Source organism: Hemiscyllium ocellatum, chromosome 44, assembly GCF_020745735.1.
Source record: "Hemiscyllium ocellatum isolate sHemOce1 chromosome 44, sHemOce1.pat.X.cur, whole genome shotgun sequence".
Lineage (NCBI taxonomy): Eukaryota > Metazoa > Chordata > Chondrichthyes > Orectolobiformes > Hemiscylliidae > Hemiscyllium > Hemiscyllium ocellatum.
The window spans coordinates 20,154,685-20,172,230 of record NC_083444.1 but is presented as its reverse complement, the minus strand read 5'-3'; positions in this window follow the sequence as shown (position 1 = coordinate 20,172,230).

Here is a 17,546-nt window from a genome sequence, read left to right as displayed (position 1 = left end):
TGTGGACTTGTTGGGCCGAAGGGCCTGTTTCCACACTGTAAGTCTAATCTAATCTAATGATCAGAGGATTAGATAGGGTGGACAGTGAGAGTCTTTTTCCTAGGATGATCATATAGGCTTGTACAAGGGGGCATAACTACAAATTGAGGGATGATAGATTTAAGACAGATGTCAGAGGCAGGTTCTTTACACAGAGAGTGGTAAGGGTGTGGAATGCCCTACCTGCCAATGTAGTCAATGCAGCCACATTAGGGAGATTTAAACAATCCTTAGATAGGCGCATGGATGATGATGGGATAGTGTAGGGGGTTGAGATTAGATTAGTTCACAGGTCAGCAAAAAATTGAGGGCCGAAGGGCCTGTTCTGCGCTGTTTTGTTCTATGTTCCAAACCACTAAATCATCCTCAACCCCATGCCCCTGTATTTTGTACAATAGCCTACCATGGGGAACCTTATCAAATGCCTCACTGAAATCCATATACACATCAATGGCTTTACCCTCATCTACCTGTTTGGTCACCTTCTCAAAGAACTCAATAACATTGTGAAGTATGGCCTGCTCTTCACAAAACCGTGCTGACTATCCCTAATCAACATATTACTTGTTCAATGATTATGAATCCTATCTTATAACCTTTTCCAACACTTTACCCCCAACCAAAGTAAGGCTCACTGGTCTATAATTACCAGGGGTTGTCTCTACTCCCCTTCTTGAAGTTAAAAATGGCACTTGCAGGACTACATTTTATTTTGCTCAAAAACTGCATAAATCCATGTTAGATTCTGTAAGTCTTTTTTTTCGATTAGAATCAGTCTGACCATTGTGGCACAGACAGTCTCACACAGGGCACCTCACACCTTCAATGTATTATCTGGGTCGCTATGACACCAATTGTTCACTTGAGAATGTAACTTTTAAAAAAAGTTTTGCGATTCACATATAAAAGAACTGAAACCAACATGTTCATTCGAAAAGATGAGAGACTTAACAAACAATCCAGTCATTTTCAATATATAATTTGAGTTACATCACACTGTACATTTTTGCCAAAAATTCTGAGTCTTACAATCTTATTTTCCACAACCGCCTGATGAAGGAGCAGCACTCTGAAAGTTAGAGCTTCAGAATAAACCTGTTGGACTATAACTTGGCGTTGTGTGATTTTTAACTTTGTACACCCGAGTCCAGCACCGATATATCCAAATCACCTCTTCTTGAACAAGGAACAACATTTGCTACCCCCAGTCTTCTGGCACTATTCCTATCAACATTGACAACATAAAGATCAAAGCCAAAGGCTCTGCAATCTCTTCCCTGGCATCCCAGAGAATCCTAGGATAAATCCCATCTGACCCAGGGGTCTTATCTATTTCGACACTTTCCAGAATTAACTACTTACTTCATTTTTCTTAATTACTTACTAACTGATCCCAACTCTATAAAAAATAGTATGATGTTCCAATAAGCCACTTATTAAACATTACATTAACTAAATCTTGAGCCCACACTGTCTCTGTCTTCTCCACTGTCTTCAATCCTCCAGCTGCTGATCTCCCTTGGTCGCCATCTTTTGGTTTGCTTGCACATGCTTCACATGTAAAGGTACCTTTGACAGAGAGTGTTGTCTAATTTCTTTGAAAGCAAGATGTTAGACCGGCAGTTAGTTCTACAGCAGTTGCGCTGTTTTTCAATGGCAGTTGCTCTAATTTTCAAAATACCAGGTTCATATACCCACTATGACACATTAAATTCTTGTAACTTGATTGCATTCCAGCTGTCAAAATACTAAAATTCAAATTCCATTGGCTTCTGGTATCGTGGGTATAATTTGAACTAATTGGATAAATACAAATTGTTGTCAAAACAGCAACCAAAACTCAGGGATCCATTTCACGGCCAATTGCTACATTTGGAACAGCATGACCTTTAGCTGGTAGCTGTGGGTCTATTTTACATTCAGAAAAGCATACATGTTATCGACTTTATAACAATCATCATAGGCTTTCGAAATCGACGCTGTTTTTCAATGGCCATTTATAATTTATTAATTTGGACCAGAACTGAAATAATCTTTCCCATTAAAGGAGTAAGGATAACAAGACATTCAAATGTGTTGGCAGAATTTACTTTGTCTGAAACGCTGAGTCCAATAGAAAAGTATTAATATAATGTAGGTTTGCTCGCTGAGCTGGAAGGTTCAATTTCAGACATTTCGTCACCATACCAAAACTGTAACAAACACTACATTGGACAAACAAGCAGAAAGCTAGCCACTAGTATACATGAGCATCAACTAGCCACAAAAAGGCATGATCCTCTCTCACTAGTGTCCTCACATACGGATGAGAAAGGACATCAATTTGACTGGGACAACACAGCCACTCTAGAACTAGCCAAACAAGACATGCATGAGAATTCCTAGAAGTGTAGCATTCCAACCGGAACTCTATCAACAAACACATTGACTTGGATCCCATTTACCACCCCCTGAGAAAAAGAACAGGAAATGACACAATCATAGGAAGTGACATCACCACCAGAAATGACATCACAAACCCAAGGAAACCCAAACGTATAAATAGAAAGCGAGCTACGCTCCTGACGCTCACTGAAGATATTCCCTAGTAGGATGACAAAATGTCTGAAAATGAACTTCCCAGCTCAGCAAGCAAACCTACATCCAGAACCTCAACCTGAGCTACAAATCTTCTCAGAACTCACTAAGTATTAATATTTCGAGGTCCCCATGTTAATGTGGAGTAAATGAGGGAGCAGGTATGAGTTAAGTCTCCTTTCGGGAGATGGTTGATCACATGTGAAAGGTAGCTGACAGCTGAAGTACAGTTGGTACAAGGGGACATTTGCACACCTTTAATATTAATTAGGAAATGCAAGGTTACATGTTAAAGTTAACCCACGTTAGGCATTTAAAGTGCTGCTTTCCAAAGCATCCTTACCGGTCAGGGTTAACACCAATCTGTTTGTCCCACAGGAAAAGGCAGTTACGGGATTTACGGTAAATATATGATTCCAGTGAATTTCTACTCCATTTTTCCAGTGCACTTGGATGGCAATTTGTTTAACTGTGAAAACAGAAGGTCCATCATCCCAAAGAAAGTTAGCTGGCCAGTGTAAAAGCTAGGATGATCTCAGACACATGGACCTGTCAGTTATTTGACCAGAGCTGAGGTAACCCGTCCGATTGGAACAGTCACTCATTGGGAAGATTAAAGGATTTTGAACATTGCTCATGTGGGCTCGAACAGAATCTACCATGTCTGAGGGTTTTCAGTTTAATAGAGAATCAAGAATAAAATAGAGTTAGATCAGGGTAGATCATTTATGTATTTACCTCAGAACCTGAGAGAAACTCTCATCCTCCAACCTGAAGGTATCAGCTCAGAGCCTGTATGGAAAGCCCTCTGAGCTTTTCAGATCATTGACAATGCTGCAAGTTCGGAACATTGTATATTGTACATATGGAACCATTGCCTCCAGACACACTAACACAAATGCCTTTGTTCCACAGGACCTTATGGTTATGGTTACCACCACGGTAAATATATTGTCTCAACTACCTCGTCATCATTTGCTGCTGACACTGATAACACAGGGGCCAAGTCATCCAAGTGTTTTTGTGAAATGTGTACGCGGTCGTGGGCTTTAGAAATCGATGCTGATCTTTTTAATGGCCAGGAGTGTGACATAAATATTTATAATTTATTAATTTGGCCCTGAACTGAATTAATCTTTCCCATTGAAAGGAGTAAGGATGGCAAGGTATTAAAACATATTGGCAGAATTCATTAAATATGCAATGTTGGGTCCGATAGAAAAGTATTAATATTTCGAGTTAATGTGGAGTAAATGAGGGAGCAGGTATGAGTTAAGTCTCCTTTCGGGAGATGGTTGATCACATGTGAAAGGTAGCCGATGGCTGAAGCACAGTTGGTACAAGGGGATATTTGCACACCTTTAATATTAATTAGGAAATGTTAAAGTTAACCCACGTTAGGCGTTTAAAGTGATGCTTTCCAAAGCATCCTTACCGGTCAGGATTAACACCAATCTGTTTGTCCCACAGGGAAAGGCAGTTACGGGATTTACGGTAAATATATGATTCCAGAGAATTTCTTCTCCATTTTTCCAGTGCACTTGGATGGCAATTTGTTAATTCTGAAAACAGAAGCTCCATCATCCCAAAGAAAGTTAGAAAGTTAGCAGCCCAGTGTAAAAGCTAGGGTGATCTCAGAGACATAGACCTGTCAGTTATTTGACCAGAGCTGAGGTAACCCGTCCGATTGGAACAGTCACACATTGGGAAGATCAAAATAAAATTTGCATGTTGTCTGTGTGGGGTTGGATTAGAGCGGTGCTGGAAAAGCACAGCAGGTAAGGCAGCATCTGAGGAGCAGGAAAATCGACGTTTCGGGCAAAATCCCTTCATCACGACAGGGCTCTGCCTACTTGGCTAAGTCTGGGAGGTTTTAATCTGATAGAGAAACCAGGAAATAAAGTCGAAGGAGTGAGATCAGGGTTGTCCCACTCAATGAGATGAAAAGGGTGATCATTTCTGACAAATGCTTTCTGTATTGTTTGTCGGAGAGGACATTTGTGGTGAGGCTTGAAAGAGATTTGCAATAGATAGGAGAGAAATGATGACAAGGCATTCTGACGTGACAAGGCTCCTGTTTCAATGGAACACTTGCAGGAAGCATGTGCACCAGCAATATTGCATACCCCAATATGTTTGCTCACGGTGGCAAAATTGCCTTGTGGATTGTGCACAACAGAATACCTCTACCCTCCAAATTTTCAAGAAGGAGATGTTCCATTTCATGACATGTTTGCCAAGGTTTGCTGCAGCTTATGATATCGATCTAGATTTTCGACACAAATATGGTTGTGAAGACGCAGCTTTCTAAGTGACAAATGAGAAATGAGAGAAAGGAACAGCTGGAGGCCTTTCAGCCCCATGAGCCTTATCCGCCACGAGGATCACAGCTCATCAGATATTCCTCACAGACAGGATCCTGCCTTGTCTTGTTCGGAATAATTAGCCAATGGTCTGAGCACCCCTTCTGTCCTTACTCTTGCATACATTGCAAGAGATGCATTGAGCAGCTTCCTGTGTGAGGTCCTATACAGACAGCAGCTTTCTGAGGTAGATACATTGAGTAGCTTCCTGTGTGAGGTCCTGTAGAGACAGCAGCTTTCTGAGGGGGTATATTGAGCAGGATCCTGTGTGAGGTCCTGTACCGACAGCAGCTTCCTGAGGGAGATACATTGAGCAGCTTCCTGTGAGAGGACCTGTACAGGCAGCAGCTTTCTGAGGGGGCATATTGAGCAGGTTCCTGTGAGAAGACCTGTACAGACAGCAGCTTTCTGAGAGAGATAGATTGAGCAGCGTCCTGTGAGAGGTGTGTACAGCGAGAAGCTTTCTCAGGGAGATACATTGAGCAGCTTCCTGTGTCAGGTCCTATACAGACAGCAGCTTTCTGAGGGAGATACATTGAGCAGGTTCCTGTGTGAGGTCCTGCACATACAGCAGCTTTCTGAGGGAGATAGATTGAGCAGCTTCCTCTTAGAGGTCCCGTTCAGATCGCAGCTTTCTGAGGGAAATATATTAAGCAGGATCTTGTGTGAGGCCCTGTACAGACAGCAGCTTTCTGAGGGAGGTACATTGAGCAGGATCCTGTGTGACGCCCTGTACAGACAGCAGCTTTCTGAGGGAGGTACATTGAGCAGGATCCTGTGTGAGGCCCTGTACAGACAGCAGCTTTCTGGGGGAGATACATTTAGCAGGTTCCCGTCAGCTGTGCACCAATCCTAGATTATGCCTATTTTGTCATAAAATGAAGGGGCATGGTGACAAGAATGTGAGAAGAAACGTCCTGATGATAAAAGTGCCATGCAAAAGAATGACTATAACACTGGGAGAGACGCTTGATGTTATAAAGCGCTTTGTGCGTCAGGAGAGAATATTTGATATAACTTGAAATAACGGGAATGGCGGAGTCTCCCTTACACAACATGATTCCCTCTGTTCCTGCTTTAACAATATTTTATAGTCGACCATGTTAAATTTACTTTTGTTTTATTGATAAAAATGATTTATCCCTTCATTCAGTGTGTGCTGGGCTTTGTGTTCAGCCTTTGGGTGACTCTGAAGCGATTGTGAGTGATGTTTTTTCCTGGTCTGCCCCAACCTCACATTTCCCGGAGAGCCCATTGTTCTTATGCACTCACTTTCTAATGAGCAAGCTTGTGCTGGAATGCAACCTCAGCGTTGTAGGAGAACTCTCTGTGTTGTGAATGCTGCCTTGTTTAATGAGAGCTCATTTGTGAAGCTTAAAATAAGCAAATCAATGGACTTGATTGTATTTCAAATATTGCTCCCTTCATCCATTGTCTGCTGACACATTAACACCAAGTATCTTTGCTGTGTAGGACCTTACGATTATGTCATTTACAGTAAGTTTCTCATTTCAATTACTTTATTCTCGTTTGCTGTGAACAAAACAGTGATAGCACACAAGACAAACTGTAGAAACAGTGTAGTGAAATCATGGGGGGGGGGGGATTGATGCTGTCACTTTATTTTATCCTGTTTTTTTTAATTGAAGGCAGAAGCACTGAGCAACCTCCCAAGACCACCTGGGTAAACAGCTCGGGAGGCCTTGGAGGTTTTGTTTGAACAGCCTGAAAGGGGGGGTGGGGGCTGGCCAGCTCTCACAGATCAGGAATTCTGAGTAACATCAGAAGCTGTTGGGATTGTAAAGGAATTGCAGCTTCAGTGAATGACTCTGGGGTGCTACTGTCTCCGAACTTTCTCGTGATGTTTCTTTCCTCCTGGATTGGAGAACTGTATGTGAGAATCCGTGTCTGAATTTGCCTTTTTCTCGAGGGGTGTGTTTGTGGGATATTACTGAATTAGGAGCAGGAACTGTATCGATTATTCTATGAAGTTTTCCAATCGCATTGTTATTCTCAATACCTCTTTCATTGGTTGTATCTTAACTGCAGTCTTTAAATACATTTTGCTTACCGTTGACAAGTCTCATCGCATCTGGAACACACACTTTTAAAATAAGCAAAGGTTAGCATCTGAGCTAATTCCTTAAAATATTTTGAGGGGCTCTGTCTGGTCCATAACAGTGCACATGGCCATAGGCTCTAGAACTTGATGCTGATTATTCAAAGACAAGGATCATTGCATAAACATTTATATTTGACCAGATCTTTAAGATTTCAGGATCAATGGATAAAGTTTTTGGACGATGTATGTGCACTTGTCTTCCTTTGACTTTACTTTTTGGCTGGAGCAGGGATTTTAGCAGCAGGGAGATAATGCGGGCTTCATTTAATGCAGGCAAGGTCACAGCTAGAGTATTCTGTGCAGTTCTGTAGGGGCGGGGGTGTGGTAAAGCTGGAAAAGGTACAGAAGAGATTTCCCAGGGTGTTGCCTGGCCTCGAGAGATTCAATGATGAAGAGAGACTGCACAAACTGGGGCCGTTTGCCTTGGAGCAGACAAGGCTGAGGGAGGACATGAGTGAGATGTCTGACAATATAAGGGGCATGGGCAGGGTAGAGGCTGGGGTGGCACGGTGGCTCAGTGGTTAGCCCTGCTGCCTCACAGAGCCAGGGACCCGGGTACGATTCCAGCTTCGGGCGACTGTCTGTGTAGAGTTTGCATCTTCTCCTTGTGTCTGCGTGGATTTGCTCCAGTCTCCTCGTGCAGGCTAGATGGGCGGCCCGGTGGCACAGTGGTTAGCACCGTTGCCTCACAGCGCTGGAGATCCGGGTTCAATTCCCGCCTCAGGCGATTGACTGTGTGGAGTTTGCACATTCTCCCCGTGTCTGCGTGTGTTTGCTCCGGTCTCCTCCCACAGTCCAAAAAATTGCCTGTAGTGTTAGGTGAAGGGGTAAGTGTAGGAGGAATGGGTCTGGGTGAGTTGCTCGTCAGTATGGACTGGTTGGGCCGAAGGGCCTGTTTCCACACCGTAGGGAATCTAAGAAAAATGTTTCCCCTTGATGGAGGAATCCATGATCAGGGTGCATCACTTTAAGGCTTTAAAGTTTAGAGGTGACATTCTGGCCAAGAGGATGATGGGAATGTGGTCACAAGAGTGGGAGAGGTGGAAACCCCGACACCATATAAGAAGTATTTAGACGTGTACTTGAGATGCCAGGGAAAATGAGATTAAATCGCCAAGTACTTGATTTTTACCAGAGCAGATATAATGGGCTGAAGGGCCTTTTTTGGTGTATTAAGACTCTATAACAGCCATTTAAAAAGTTGTTTTCCAAAGCATCCTTCACAGTCAAAGTTCACATCACTGTGTTTGCTCCACAGGCAGAGACGGTTATGGGATTTACGGTAAATACAGGACTCCATTGAATTTCTTGTCCTTCCTTTGTTGAGCACACTGGGACGGCAAGTTGTTTCATCATGAACTCACAATGTCTCTCGTCCCATAGGCTTTAGAAAGTGGGACAGCAGGTGTCAAGGTTAGGATGGTCCCAGAGCTACAGACAGATTGGTTAGAGAATTACAGAATCCCCACAGTGCAGAATGAGGCCATTTGGCCCATCGGCTCCACAACAACCCTCCAAACACCATCCCACCCAGACTAAAGCCTCCTCTCCATATCACTTAAACCCACGTTGCAGTTTTGTGAAGGTTATGGGGTGTACCTTGTGACATCAGAGATGGGAATATAATAATTACAGTCTTCCAACTAAGAGGATGTTGATGCTTACGGGATTGAATAATGTCAAAAAAATACTGAGTCCACTTCTGGTCGCCCAGTTGTCGGAAGGATATTATTAAGCTGGAGGGGGTTCAGACGAGATTTACCAGGATGCTGCCAGGTGTGGAGGGTTTGAGTTAGAAAGAAAGGCTGGGAGCGTAGAAGGTTGAGAGGCAATCTGATAGGAGTTTATAAAACAATGAGGGGTACAGATAGGGTTAATGGTCATTGTCTTTTCCCTCGGATGGGGGATTTCAAGACCAGTAGAAGCATTTTTAAGGTGGGACGAGAGAAATTTAAAACAAGACACGGGGGGTAATTTTGTTTTGACACAGAGGGTGGTTCGCGTGTGGAATGAACTTCCTGACAAAATGGTGGATGTGGGTACAATTACAACGTTGGAAAGACATCGAGATAAGTACATGAATAGGAAAGGTTTGGAAGGATATGGGCCAGGAGCAGACGGGTGCAATGAGTTTAGTTTGGGATTTTGTTCAGCATGGACTGGTTGGATCGGAGGTTCTGATTCCGCGCTGTGTGACTCAATGACTCCATGACTCTACACTTGAAACCACATTGACCTCCCCTGAGAGAAATGTGATGAAACAGAGAGAGAGAGAGAGAGAGACGATGTGCAAATGTTAGATTCTGTATTCACCCCTGTGTGTGTCAATCCTTTGAAACACCTTTACAAAATAGATCACTGAGATGAATGGGAGCAGATTACTAATCTACTATAAATGGTCAGGATAATAAGATAAAGGTGCTTAATGCCTCACATTTCTTAAGACGTCGGTGTGGACAACTTGTGTTCAGGAATTGAAATGCAGCATATATATATTTTTATAATTCGAAGACAAATGCTAATACTCCAATATAGGTAATGTATATTAGTTGTTGGAAACATTGCTTTCCAAAGCATCCTTATCAGTCAAGACTAACACCATTCTATTTGCTCCCATAGCGTCAGACGGTTACTGGCATTAAGGTAAGTGTATGATTCCAGTGATTTCCTCATCCTTCATTCCTCTAACCTACTCTGATGGAAGGCTGCTCATCCGTCAGGTCTCTTTTATATCTTTCCCCTCTCACCCGAAACCTATGCCCTCTAGTTCTGGACTCCCCCACACCAGGGAAAAGACTTTGCCTATTTACCCTATCCATGCCCCTCATGATTTTGTAAACCTCTATAAGATCACCCCTCAGCCTCCGACATTCCAGGGAAAACAGCCCCAGCCTGTTCAGCCTCTCCCTGTAGCTCAGATCCTCCAACCTTGGCAACATCCTTGTCAATCTTTTACAATCTTAAAAAATACACACCAGACTGTTCAAAGTTCACTTAAGACCACCAGACCATAGGAACAGAAGTAGATCACTCTGCCCTTCCGAAGTATCCCTCCCTTTGATGAGACCCTGGCTGATCTAATAATCCCCAACCCCACGGTTTTGCCTTTTCCCCATAACCCTTGATTACCTTACCGGTTAAAAATCTATCTCCGTCTTGTATATAACGTGACAGTGCTCGGCAGTGAAGAATTCCACAGATTAACGAAGGTCCCCCCCACTGTCCCCCTGACAGAAGGAAATCCATCTCATTGCTGTCTTAAATGTGTGACTCCCTTTTCCTGAGATTATGTCCTTGGGTCCTGGGCTCTGCCATGGGGAGGGAGTTAACCCTTCTCATGTGGTGACCCCCACAGAATAAACAGATTACTCTCTGTATTTCTCTGATGAGGAAGGGGGAAACCTTTTGTGTGCCGGTATGTGAGGCCAGAACACACGTGCCGGGAATAATGTTTAAAACAAACGCAGGATTGATGTACACATCTGTTATGGACTGGGCCAAACTACTCAAAACATTCTTAAACAGGCAGTCCCAGACCATGACTTTGTAATCTATTTCAGTAAGTATACGGTGAAATTTACCCAGAGTAAGATAGCTAGGTTGATTACTAGATTTTAAAATAGACAAAAATTTAGTCACAAAATTACACAATGAAACACACAGAATCCCTACAGAACTCAGCCTATGCAGCTAGACTTAATTATGCTGTTCTGAACACGCACAACAATCCCAATAAACAAACTCCCTTTAAAACCCAGTATAAATGATTTACAGGTTGAAGTTGCAGAGCAGAAAGAGAGAGAGAGAGAGAGAGAGTTTCCACACAGCTCCCTGTTGAACTTCCAACCAGTTCAAGACTGAACTAAAACTGCTCAGCTCAGCTAGAGAGCTGACCACTCCCCTTTCATTATATAGGTCACTTCTAAAACATGACCACTTTAGCCTGAAGTCTCATCTATTTACAATGAAACAAAAGGCCCCTCAATACCCTTTTCATCTCTGCACCAAACCAGACTGATCAGAGCCCGGCCTGGCCCGGTTTATTACCCCTTGGAACAAAATCAAAGACAGATTTTTCTTGAGCCAAGGAACAGCTTTTCGAGAAAAAAAGGGACCAGCTTTGTGACACATCAAGCTTTATATTTCATTCCATCTTAAAAAAAGGACATCTGTCCAGTAATGAAAAATATACAATAGCGTTAGATGATGGTAGTCGTGACAACCATTGTTTTTTCAATTTATTTGTTCATGGTGTGTGGGTGTTGTTGGTTTGCTCAACATTTATTGTCTATCCCTAATTTTCTAGAGGGCAGTTATAAGTCAACCCCATATTGTTGGAGGTCTGGAGTCATATGTAGGTCTGACTGGGTAAGGACAGCAGATTTCCCTTCCTAAAGGGCAAGAGATAGATTTTCCACAAACAATCAGCAATGTTCATCATAAGACTCTTAATTTCAGATTCTTATTAAGTTCAAATTCTACCTTCTGCCAATGCGGGATTCGAACCTGGGTCCCCAGCACATGATCTGGATTAGAAATGAAACAATGAATTGTCAGCACTGGAGAAACTCAGAAGGCCTGAGAAAGAAAGGGAGAGACAGAGTTAACATTTCCAGTCCTGTGACCCTTCTTCAAAACTACATGTAGGCTTCAGAAAGTTTGGGAGTTGGTTTAAATGTCTGATCATTAGTAAAACATTGGTACATCATTAATTTGGCCTGAGTTAAAGTAATCTTTCCAGCCGTGGGAATTAGAGATCTTTGAGAAGGGATACAAAGCTTCCTGTTGAACGTCCAGCCAGTTCAAGACTGAACTAAACTATTCAGCTCAGCAGGGGATGAAATCTCTCTCTCTTTCTGCCCTTCAGTTTCAAGCCTGTGTTCCATTTATACTGGTTTTCAAAGGGAGTTTGCTTATTGGTCAATTTAGCAGGCAATTGCAAAGTATGGGACAATTGGGAAGGGTGCCGTTCTTTCATCATTGACTTTTCAAGTGGGAATATAAGACCGAAACATAGAAACCGAGGAGCAGGAATAGACCTTTCTGTCCTTTGAGTCTGCTTTGCCATTCAATGTGATCGTGGCTAATCCTCGATCTCCACGCCATTTTCTTGCTTTCTGCCCTTGATGCCTTGAAAATCCAAACACTTATCAATATCTTTCTTGAATGCGTTCAATGACTTGGCCTTTATTGCCTTCTGTGGGAGAGAATTCCACAGGTTGACCACTCTCTGAGTGAAGAAATGTTTCCTCATCTCAGTCCGAATTGGTCTCCCCTGCATCCCGGGACTCTGTGACCCTGGCCTGAGACTGGGGAAGCATCCTCCCCGCATCTAGACTGCCCTGTTAACAGTTTTAAAACTTCAATCAGATTCTATCTCATTTTTCTAAGCTATGGGGAATAAGGAGCCAATCTCTCCTCATTGGACGGTGAGGCCATCCCTGATATCAGCCAAGTGAACCCTCAACTCACTTCCTTTCCAAAATTGATCCTTTCCCAGTTTAGGGTAGGTGATGGCCCCATGACATCATCGCTGATCTGTTGATCCAGATAACATCCAGGGGATTTGAATTCAGTAAATATCTGGAATTAAGAGTCTAATGATGACCAACAATCCATTGTTAGAAAAACCCATCTGGTCCACTGATGCCCTCCAGAGAAGGAAGATGCCATCCTGACCTGGTCTGGCCTACATGTAACTCCAGACCCACAGCAATGTGGTTGACCCTTAACCTCCCTCTGGGCAATTAGGGATGGGCAATGAATGCTGCCTCACCACCAACGCCCTCATCTTGTGAATGATTAGCAAAACATTGGACAGCCTATCACCATGTCAGTGTAGCTGAGCGCTCTAAGGTGTTGTCATAAGAACAGAGTCCTGTGACTCCGGATTAACAATCCAGCGATAATACCATCAGGCTATTGCCTCCCCTAAATTGGAGAAGGGTCTAGTTTGTAAAGGAATGCTGGAGAAACTCAGCAGGTCTGTCAGCATCTGTGCAGAGGGAAACAGAGTTAGTGTTTAGAGTCCAGTCCCTCTTCTTTATATCATTTATAAACGCTTGTTTTCAACTTCCCTCATAGTTAACCATTTGCCATGAATCACATTTGTCCAACACTTAGAATACTGAATCCCCTACAGTGTGGAAAAAGGCCATTTGGCCCAACCCCCTGAAGAGCATCCCATTCATTAGCAACGCTATGGGCAGGACTAGGAGAGAGGTGTGTGCTGAGGGATTTTGAGCAGGTCAGGGTTAAATTAGAAAGCAAATCTACAGAGATGATAAACTCCAGGTTACTATCTGAGCTACGGGTAAATTGGTGTCGAGTAAATAAGATTAATCACAGAATTATAAAATCCATACAGTCAAGAGGCAGGCCGATCGGCCCATCGAGTGTGCACCGACCCTCCAACGAGCATCCCACCCAAACTCACCTTACCCTGCACTTCCCATGGCCAGTCCACTTAGCCTATGCACCCCTGAACACTGTGGGGCAATTTAGCATGTCCAATTCACCCTAACCTGCACATCTCTGGACTGTGAGAGGAAACCAGAGTGCCTGGAGGAAACCCATGCAGACACGGGGAGAATGTGCAAACTCCACACAGACAGTCGCCCGAAGCCGGAATCGAACCCAGGTCCCTGGCGCTGTGAGGCAGCGGCGATAACCACTGAGCCATGAGGTCGCCCCATGGTACTTACTACTTTGCTCTTTAGAAGTTGCGACAGTTCCAAGAAAGTCCATTCATTTATTTTTTCCTTCATTTCAGGCACATCCGTTCTTCCTGCTCTGGATCTTTACAAATATAATCGCTGCCTTCGCTTAGAATCTGCTTCAGTAATTTGATTCAGCATCATTTCAGAAAGTTGTCTAATTGGTAACCCTAAGGAGACGATTCGGACTTACTACTCTGAACTGATCATCACAAGAACCAAATACAGCAACATCCTTTGAGAGGGGGAGAAAGATCCTTTCTAAGTAGACCTGGTTGGAGAATCCTGGAGTCAATTGTTAACTACCTTAAGAAGAAATTTGACTTTGGAAATTATAGCATTTTTAAAAAAAAACAATTTTTCGGAAGCACACTTAGCCACGTTTCTGTGGAAACAGCATGTTCTTGCACATTTTACATACTTTCAAATATTCTTATTCTGCTTCTTTGAGAGAAATAAGAATCATTCCTGAAAATGACATTTGCGCAGGTTAGACGTGAGTGTTAGCTTTCTTCAGTTGCGATGATAAATCATGAAGAAATGAATGTGCAAAATGAGAGTCTCACCATCTGAACAAGCATGTCACAGAAAGTGAAAACTGAGTAAATGGGTGGTACTATCCATTTTTCAGGTAGAATTCATTTTCAGGGAGGATTCATGCTTATACCACACCCCCAATGCAATATTTTCATATTGCCCGAAGTCAGAAACATGCATCTATACCAACGACCGAAACTGGTTATTAGTCTCTGATACCTTTCTACTTAATAACAACCTGCTATCAACCAAAAGTAGAAACACTTCAACCCTAGGGCATCAATGTGTAGTTCACCCGTTTCCTCATTTCCCCTCCCCCCCCCACTTTACCTCAGTTCCAACCTTCCAGCTCAGCACTATCCTCATGACCTGTCCTACCTGCCGATCTCCCTTCCCACCTATCCGCTGTACCCTCCTCTCTGACCTATCACCTCAATCCACCTATTGTACTCTTTGCTACCTTCTCCCACCCTCCTCTCTGACCTATCACCTCCATCCCCACCTCCATCCACCTATTGTACCCTTTGCTACCTTCTCCCCAGCCCCACCCCCACCCCCTTCCCATTTATCTCTCCATCCTGGAGGCTCCCAGCCTCATTCCTGATGAAGGGCTTTTGCCCGAAACATCGATTTTCCTGCTGCTCGGATGCTGCCTGACCTGCTGTGCTTTTCCAGCATCGCTCTAATCTTCACTCTGAATCTTCAATCTTCACTAGTCCTCACTTTCGCCTAGTTGACCAACTAGAAGTAGTCTAATTTAATTTTCTTCTATCTACGAAGATTTACACTCAGTGTAAGTGGGAGCATAGCAAACCAAAAATCCAGCACCAATCTTTTCCGGTCATTGCTACCTGCTTAATTGATCCCATTTATACGCGGGTCATGAAGACTTTTTTGTTCTTTGTTGAGAACTCAATTCAGTTGTGTTAAATCGAATTCTAATGGGTTTCGCATTTCTCTTGACTGGATAGAGATAGAGAGATGTCATGGAGGGTTGGGGTGAGTTAAATTTACAACAGATTGGACAGTCAAACTCTCCGATGTAACGTTCAGGAGATCTATGTTGAACTTAAATGTTTTCCTATTTCAATTGTAGGAGAATAGTTGCACTTTGCTTACATAATAAATAATTACTTTCTCACAAGAGATGTGTCTGTTCTTTTCTTCCAAAAGAATCCACTTCATTTATACCGCACAGGGATAACACGTGTTCTGGCATCCAGATTTGGTTATAAGGTCACTGAATAATTAGGGAACGGTATTTTCGAGAGTGCTTACCTCTGTCGGCAGTAGTGTGATCCCAACAGGAATTGGTTTGTTCTGCACATGCTCTGCTGTCTGTGCTGAAATCTCCACGCCGTGTGAGGTCAGCTACTGTCAGAGCACATGAGAGGTACAGTCCTAGACATTGAGCAGCTCATCTCAAGCCTTAAACGAATAAAGGTTCACTGCTCTCCCTCTGAGATGGGAATAAGCTTGTATAATACCATTTGCCTTCCTAATTTGTTCTTGTACCTGCACACCACACAATCAAAACTCACCCTCATGAAACAGTTAAAACTCAAAGCAACCACCACTGTACCTGCAGCTGGTGGTGATGACGGTCCTCTCTCCCTGCATTAACAATATTTTTTCAATGCAGCGTGTTAAATTTACTTCTGTTTCATCACAAATGTGATTGAAACCTTTGTTCAGGCTGTGCTAGCTTTGTGCTCGGGTGATTTTTGAGTGATTGCGAGTGATATTTTCTGACCCAACCCCACTTTTCCTATAGGCCTCATTGTTTTCCTTAAGCAGCTTTCTATAAAGCCACTAGGGGAACCACCTGCACACAGAGCAATGTTGGCTTTTGAAGTTATTCGAATAGTTTTCAGTAAAGTAATCAGTGGTGAGAGAAACAGTTGCAGTCACATGATGGAAAGCTAAAATGCAAAGTGGTTAATGTCTGACAGAGTTCCCACTTTCAAGCAAACATTCTGTTAACAGAGTTTGCTTCTAGCTGATTCATTTCATATTTTCAGAAAAAGATAGAAAATAGAAGACGGGGTAGGCCATTCGACCCTCTGAGCCCGCTCTACCATTCAAAATGAGGAATTCGATTCGGACGGCACAGTGGTTAGCACTGCTGCCTCACAGTACCAGGGTCTCAGGTTCGATTCCAGCCTTGGGCGACTGTCTGTGTGGAGTTTGCACGTTCTCTCTGCGTGGGTTTCCTCCGGGTGCTCCGGTTTCCTCCCACAGTCTAATTCACAGGGTGAATTGACCATGCTAAATTGCCCGTCATGTTAGGTACATCAGTCAGAGGGAAATGGGACTGGGTTGGTTTCTCTTCGGAGGTTCGGTGTGGACTGGTTGGGCCGAAGGGCCTGTTTCCACACTGTAGGGAATCTAATCTAATCATGGCTGATCATCCAACTCAGAATCCCGTTGTGGATTGAATTATTGATAATGGGTTGAGGTGGAGTTAGAATATATGTCATTGGCCATCTTCCTATAGTGATGGCGTCCCTCCTGGCTGCTTTAGGGTGCCTTACCTGGGTGTCATGGCCACTGCTGCTGCTCCTAGAGAAAAAGGAAGTCCCATCTAGGTCCTTGCCCACAAGCGGACCACTGACATCCCCTCGAGTGCCAAGTCCAATGCAGGCATTGCGTAGGGCAGCTCAGGACAGACAGGGTTTTTTTCTGGGCCTTTAAATATGGCGCTGACACATGGGATGCCAGTGAATTCTGGGATATCTACCAGTGGCAACCTGTTTTGGGAAGGTGGCACCAAATTTGGAATGTCAAGCGACATCGGTGTGGGGTTGGTAGTTAATAAATGTGGAAAGGTATAGTGAGAAATTTCATAAAGCCTTACAGTGACAATCCCTTCAAACAGAAAAGACTCAACACAACTTGGACTTCGCCAAAAAAAATCATGAGTCTTTGACGTTGAGGAGGAAGGGCATAGGATAAACATTTTAGGGGCACCAGAGGTAATATAACGGGATTTTGAAGTAAAGGTTATCGCAAGTTACAAACTGGGACCAGGCAAGATTAATCCACCCAACCATGCAGCCTTGTAAATCTCATATAATCCCTACAAGGTGGAAGCAGGCTATTCAGCCCATCGAATGTCCACTGACCATCTAAAGAGCATTCCACCCGACCCACCCTATCCTTGTGACCCCGTGTTACAAGGATGTTGCCCGG